Here is a 7245-nt window from a genome sequence, read left to right as displayed (position 1 = left end):
GCTTTACACAATTGATGTGTGTTTGGATTGTGATAAGAGTTGTATGAGCCCCTAATAAAATGATTAAAAAAAATTCAAGTGATCATCCTTCCAAATCATTGAAGTTTAGAAGCAAGTTTGTGGGAATGAACCATATTAAACAACTGTTTTTAAGTGGATCAAGCATTGTAAGGAAGATTGGGAGGACTTTAAAGGTGAGCTAAGAATTGGAAGACCAATTTCAACAGTGTAAGAAACTGTGGTTGGAGTCCAGAAAACTGGTGGAAGAAGATTATAAAATTACTATTGAGGATTTGGGGCTCCTACTTAATTTTAGTCCCAATATAACAAAAATTAATTCTTATGACATCTCTTTGCTCAATGCTCACTCTCAGGGAGAGATAGATTACTGAGGACATGAATGCTATAGCAAAATGTGATGAAGAAACCAATGGTGCCCAGCCATCAGAAAGAATAGTGGTCTTAAAATGAGCAGCCACCTAAGTGAGGTTTCAACTTAGTGCACACGGAAGAAGCACACCAGCCTGTATAATCCAAGGATTGTAAATAATAAAGTCCAAATTCAAAGGAGGGAATGGTAGTAGTGCCTAAAAGTCAATTATGGCAGATATAGTTAGGTAAGAATGTAATACCTTCCAATTTGACCTTCCTTTTGACCCAATTTTTAAAAATTACATCCTTTAAAAAAGGAAAAAAAAAAGAATAACCACTGATGTGATAGCTGTTGAAATTGGGATTGCACATCATTTAGTATTTTCAATTTTAAGCAAACATCTTGGACTCAGTGGGTACCCCCCCAAATTATGCAAAGATGATCAAGCTCAAAGAGCTTACCTTTCCCTTAGTTTTAAAAAGAAGATTGAAACTAAAGAAAAGGACTTTCTGGAATGAATTGTAAAAGTGCTACTAATTCTAGGGAAGAATATAATTTAAAGAGAGAGTGTTTTGAGTTTTTAAAAAGAAATAGACTGAACTATTGAATTATACGATATGTAAATTGCATGCCAATAAAACTGTGGGACAAAAAAAGGAAATAGACAAGACAAAGAATAAGAGAAATAATTCGGATGAGGGAGACTGTCAGCACAAGACCATAATGATGTCCTAGGATAAACACAAATACCGTCACTTAAACAGGAGGTAGAGAACAAAGGAAATGGTCACAGAATCATGGTTTGCAGCAGATCAATTCATCACAATGGTACATGGGACTTCAGAATAAAGGAGGGGGGAATTATTTGGATATGTACCTGCAAGATTTGTTCAGGGCCCTTTGACCAAGTAGAGCAGGGTATGACTGTGGACCGTAGTGCCCCAAGGTCCACCAAGGGCATGCATCCCGCAAGTCCCTAAGGGATAGGCTGCCACTCCCTGTGCTGACAAGAGTAGTGGTAGCCATGGAAGAAGCACACCAGCCAGTGCGATCACGAGGTGTCGAAGGGATCAGGTATCAGGCATCATCAGGACAAAAATCTTACCATAGTGAATGAGGAGGGGAGTGCGGAGTGGAGACCCAAAGTCCATTTGTAGGCCACTGGACTTCCCCTTAATCCCCTTACAGAAGGGTTTGAGGGAGGAGACGAACCAGTCAGGGTGTGATGTAGCCACGATGAAAAATACAACTTTTCTCTAGTTCCTAAATGCTTCCTCACTCCCCACTATCATGATCCCATTTCTGCTATGCAAGTCTGACTAGACCAGAGGATGTACACTGGTACAGATAGGAATGCAGGGTGGATGATCCCTTCAGGACCAGTGGTGTGAGTGGCGATACTGAGAGGGTAGAGGGAGGGTGGGTTGGAAAGGGGGAACCGATTATAAGGGTCTACATGTAACCTACTCCTTGGGGGACGGACAACAGAAAAGTAGGCAAAGGGAGACGTTGGGCAGGGAAAGATATGACAAAATAATAATTTATAAATTATCAAGAGTTCAGGAGGGATGGGAGAATGGGGAGGGAGGGAGGAGCAGGGAGGGAGGGGGGAAAATGAGGAGCTGATGCCAGGGGCTTAAGTGCAGAGCAAATGTTTTGAGAATGATGAGGGCAATGAATGTGCAAATGTGCTTTACACAATTGATGTGTGTATGGATTGTGATAAGAGTTGTATGAGCCCCTAATAAAATGATTAAAAAAAAAAAAGAGTAGTGGTAGCAATCTTTTCCCTACCATACTCTGCCTATAGGCAAAGCTTTTTCATTATTAGTAAATGGTCACAGAGAATTTAATGAAGGTTGAATCTGTGAGACTCAAAAATGGATTTTGGGCTCTTACTGAAAACTGTAGCCTTACACAAAACCAGTGCTCAGAATGTAAGCTCTGAAACAGGTAGATTAGGGTTAGGGTGAGGGCTTAGGGTTTAGGGTTAGGGCTGTTAGGGTTAAGGTTAGGGTTAGGAGAATAAAAAATAAAACCAAAACCAAACAAAAGACAGGTAGAAACTGTGTACATAATGCCATCATTGGGAATTCAGTTCTTGGGCAGAGTGTGTGTGCATATGTGTGCACTGGGTGGGGAGGTGGAGTGAGATTGAGATACTACCCCCCCCCCCCCCAATTGACACACAGTTGGTTCTTGTTGAAATTTTATTGTGAGGAAAGGACTGTATTGTCCTTGCCTGACTGGAAGATTATCAAGGACATTCTCTTCTCTGAAGAAAGTGTCGTTTTACAATGATGCATACAAGTGCTGCAACCTTGTTTTGGTATTCATTGATTTATTTTTAAATTGTAGCAGTTTTATTAACATATAAATCACATATCATGCTGTTCAATTGCTTTAATATATTAAAAAGAGTTGCGCAATGATCACCACAATCAATTTTAGAACATTTTCTTCATTTTTGTAATCATTATTACTAGCTCCCCATTTCCTTCCATCATCCCTTGGCGCAACCCCAAGAAACTATTGATCCAATGCCATCTCTAGAGATTTACCTATAATGGATTTCATATAAAGAAAGACATATAAAAAACTACACCTAATATATTAAAAAACCATACAAAGTGAAACACACAAAATAAAACACAGAAAAATCTGAATCCAAAAGAGAGCAGAAAATAATGAAACCTAAAACAAATTTAAAATGGGTCAAAAGGTAGAACAAATGATGAGGTGATAAATTTTAACTTAATTATATCTGCATTAATTCACTTTGCAACACATTCTGTCTGATAGCAAGGGTATTCCCATCCCTGGTCCAGGGACAGATGGCATTCACTAGAGGCTTCATGTAAGTGAGGGCTCTGCAAAAGGATTTTGGGCTTTCGGTCTTATCTCTGGCTTTCTGCAAATTAAACACTCAGAATTTAACCTGTTATACAGTTTCCTCCTCTTGTCTTGGATTTTATTATTTACAATTCTCAGATCACACTGACTGGCATGCTTCTTCCATGTGAATTTAGCTAACACCTTAAGACTACATACACTATTCTTTCTGTTGGTTAGGCATCATCTGATTTCTTCACTATAATTTTCTATAGCAACCATATCTTCATGACTGCTACTCAAATCTGAGATCTTATTAATGGAACCAAAATAGTTTATATCAAGTGGATTCTGACTCATCGTGACCCTATTGTTCCATATAAAACTAACCCTGTAGGTACAGGAGACTTCAAATCTTCACGGGAGCAGACAGTCTCATCTTCCTTCAGAGGAGGAGCTGGTACATTCCAAACAATGACCTTGTGGTGAGCAGTTCAGTGCATAGCCTCGTAGCTACCAAGTTTCCTTATGAAAACACCAGGTACATGACGTTATTTATAAACAAACTCTTAATATTTTTTCTCTTTACATATATACCAAAATCAAAACAAACCTGCTGTTGACAAGTCGATTCTGACTCGTAGAGGCCCATAGGGCAGAGTGGAATGGTTCAATTGGTTTTCCAGAGTGTGAGTCTGGGTGGAAGCAGACTGCCTCAGCTTTCTTTCTCACAGTGGGGGGCAGATTGTAACTGCCAACTTTTTGGTTAGCAGTCAGACATTAACCTATTATGCCACCAGGATTCCTTTTTCTACATGCCCACTGCTTTCAAGTGGATCTCAACTCAATATATATATATGTATATATATATATATATATACATATATATATACACAATATAAGTTCAGGCAAATTTAATTTCTGTTGTTTTAAAATTATAAGCTTAACTCAAGTCTTTAGTAATAGCTTTATTAATTTATCCATCTACTACTCATAGTTCTGTAGGACAGCTGCAATGAACCAGGCAATATGCTAGATGCTGTTATAGAGATAAAAAAGAACTAAAGAGAAATGAGATATAACATACCTCCATGAAGTTTACAGATTAACAACAGAGGAGACATCAAAGACATCAATTCAAGCATGATGAATGTCATGAATAAAATGCTCATTCCCTGTCATCGAGACAATTTTGACTCATAGTGACCAAACAGGACAGGGTAGAAATACCCCGTAGGGTTTCTGATCCTTTAAGTATTTGTAAGAGTAGATTGCCTTATCTCTATGCATTGGAATGGTGGGTGAGTTCAGACCGCTTGCCTTGTGGTGGGCAGCTCAGCGTGTGGAGCCCATTATGCCACCAGGACTTCTACAAAGAGAAACACGGTCTTTACGTGCACTTATGAGTTGATCCTAATCTAGGCTTGGGCTTCAGAAAACCTCATAGTTCATAGATTTTCCTTTGCCTGCAAGGGTATTCTTCAAACGTTATTTTACTCTTGTCCATTTTACTGAAAATGACCAAGCAAATCTATACCTTCCGTCTTATAAATACCTCTGTAATCTGACCCCACCCACTTTATTGAAATGCATTTTAAGACTTTAAATTCTAGTCAGGAAGGTTTCTTCATTGTCCCATGGGGATGCCGTGATTTCCTCAGGCAATGCTTCCACTAATGGTGCGATCACCTAATTTATTCTACCCTCTTACCATTTTTCCTCTTCCTGGTCTAGTCAAAGTGAATTTCCAATATTTTGAACTTGGGTGTTGAATTTTAAGACTATTTCTTATATATGTTGTATAACTTCTAGCTTATATTCTTCATTTTTAACGTTTTGTTTCACTCAGGACTTTTCAAAGTGATAAATAATATCTTTCTTCTTAACTAAAAATGAATAATGTAAATACATGTACACTTTCATGGAGACTTTTCTTTAGGAAGTTGTCCAAATATCATTTACTACACTTAAAAAAAGTAGTAAGTAAAGATAGCAGTTTTCTTTGTCCAAAATATTTTAATTATAGTTAATGGTATTGAATAATTACATAATTACATTGTAGCAGACTATTGCATCAAAATAGAAACATTCCAGTTGTGGTATTTACAAACAAGATATATGGAGCTTTTCATTAAAAATTGGCCTCAGGATTAAATTTATGTTAATTCATACACACATATAAAATACATACATAAAGTACCCACGTTTATACACATAGACTATATGCTTGCATATTTATATATTAAAATATTCAACTATGTGGATATTTGGATTAACTAGTCTTTAGAATGGAAAAATATGGCTTTGATAAATGAAAAAAACCAATTTTTCCAGATGCACTTGATTGTGTTAAAAGGCTAAAAACCTGGCTTAGTTAAAAAAAAACAACACCCAATTTGCATGCCCTTTATTCTTAATGAGTATGAGTGTCTGACATATTTGAAGATGTTTAACTTAAAAATAGCCAAGTTGAAAGTATTTAGGAGTGACACCAGAGCACCATTCTCAATTGCACTCTGTACTCTGTATCTGCTGCAGGCGTCCGACTCTTTGACTTCAAAGAGAGTTCCCAGAATGAAACCACCACACAGCAAAGCAATCTGGCCTTCTTCTGCTTCCACTATATTTGAAACTCAGAATTAATATCTGTGTGCAATTGAGCCCAATAAGGTCTTGGGTCTGGAAAAATCTCTCCACAACACTGGCACACATGCCAATGGAGTTCCTTTGCAAAGCTTTGTCTTGGCTTTGCTGAGACACTTAAGAGCTATGAGCAACAGCACAGGGATGCTGCAATTATGCCGGCTTTCTGTTAGTATAAGTGGATTAACAGAGGTCCAATCCTACACGATGCAGGAGAAATATCAGGGGCAAGCAATTGTTATGGACATATCCTGAGGTCAATACAGAATTAGGGTAACTCCCCCTCTTGTAAATAATTACATGAACTGGCCTGTACAAGAGAAACTTATGCTCACCAACAATAGTCCAAAGCACACCACAATCCCAATGTATCAAAGAAGGCTTCAATTCTAAACTCCCCCACTGTGCTACCAAGCAGGAGAGTGAACAAAGACACTTTAGAAAGATTTTTACAAAGCAGGAAACTACAGAATGGTGTGAAGATCAGAAGAAGAAAGTCTGGCATAGAATATTCATGCTTTGCTAGCAGAAAGATATGAATTTGCATGCTAGCAATATTCTATACCATGTTGTTAAGTCATTAAACTTTTCATAGTTTCTATTTCTTCATGTTAAAATGGGGAGAGTAATACTTGTGCCAAACAAATCTGTCTTTGGAAGAATACTCCTTAGAAGCAAGGATGGCAAAACTTGTCTCACATACCTTGGATATGATATTAGGAAGTACCAGTCCTGGAGAAGAACATAATATTGGTCAGATAGAAGGTTAGAAATAAAAGGAAGATTTTCAAAGAGATGGATTGATACCGTGGCCCAAATCATAGGCTAAAATGTAGCAATAATTGTAAGGATGGCACAAGACTGCGTAGTGTATTATATGTTGTTGTTGTTAAGTGCCATAGAGAGTGAATTCCAACCCATAGCAACCTTATGCACAACAGAATGACACACTGTCCGAGCCTGCACCATACTCATTCCTACGTGGGAGCCCATTGTTGCAGGTACTATGTCAATCTAGCTCTTGGAGGGCCTTCCTCATTTTCACTGCCCCACTACTTTACTCAGCACAATGTCTTTCTCTAGGTGCTGTTTTCTCCTGAAAATGAGTCCACAGTATATAAGAGGAAGTCTTGCCATCCTTGCCTCTAAGGAGCATTCTGGCTGTGTTTCTTCCAAGACAGTGGTTTGTCATTTTAGCAGTCCATGGTACTGCTACAGTCCATGGTACTTTCAACATATTTTTTTCCTTCATTTTTAAAATCATTTTATTAGGGGATCATACAACTCTTATCACAATCCATACATACATCAATTGTGTAAAACACATTTGTACATTCATTGCCCTCATCATTCTCAAAACATTTCCTCTCCACTTAAGCCCCCGGCATTAGGTCCTC

At 38.0% G+C, this 7245-nt stretch overlaps 1 pseudogene; it reads left to right on the top strand.

Moving 5' to 3' along the window:
• LOC101640618 overlaps positions 1-7245 on the top strand; it is a 79732-nt pseudogene that overhangs the window by 30757 nt on the left and 41730 nt on the right.

The sequence above is a fragment of the Echinops telfairi genome, unplaced genomic scaffold (assembly GCF_000313985.2).
Source record: "Echinops telfairi isolate 266 unplaced genomic scaffold, ASM31398v2 ScPeMD7_7469;HRSCAF=8507_0, whole genome shotgun sequence".
In the NCBI taxonomy this organism is placed as follows: Eukaryota; Metazoa; Chordata; class Mammalia; order Afrosoricida; family Tenrecidae; genus Echinops; species Echinops telfairi.
This window is presented reverse-complemented; position numbering and strand designations above follow the sequence as displayed.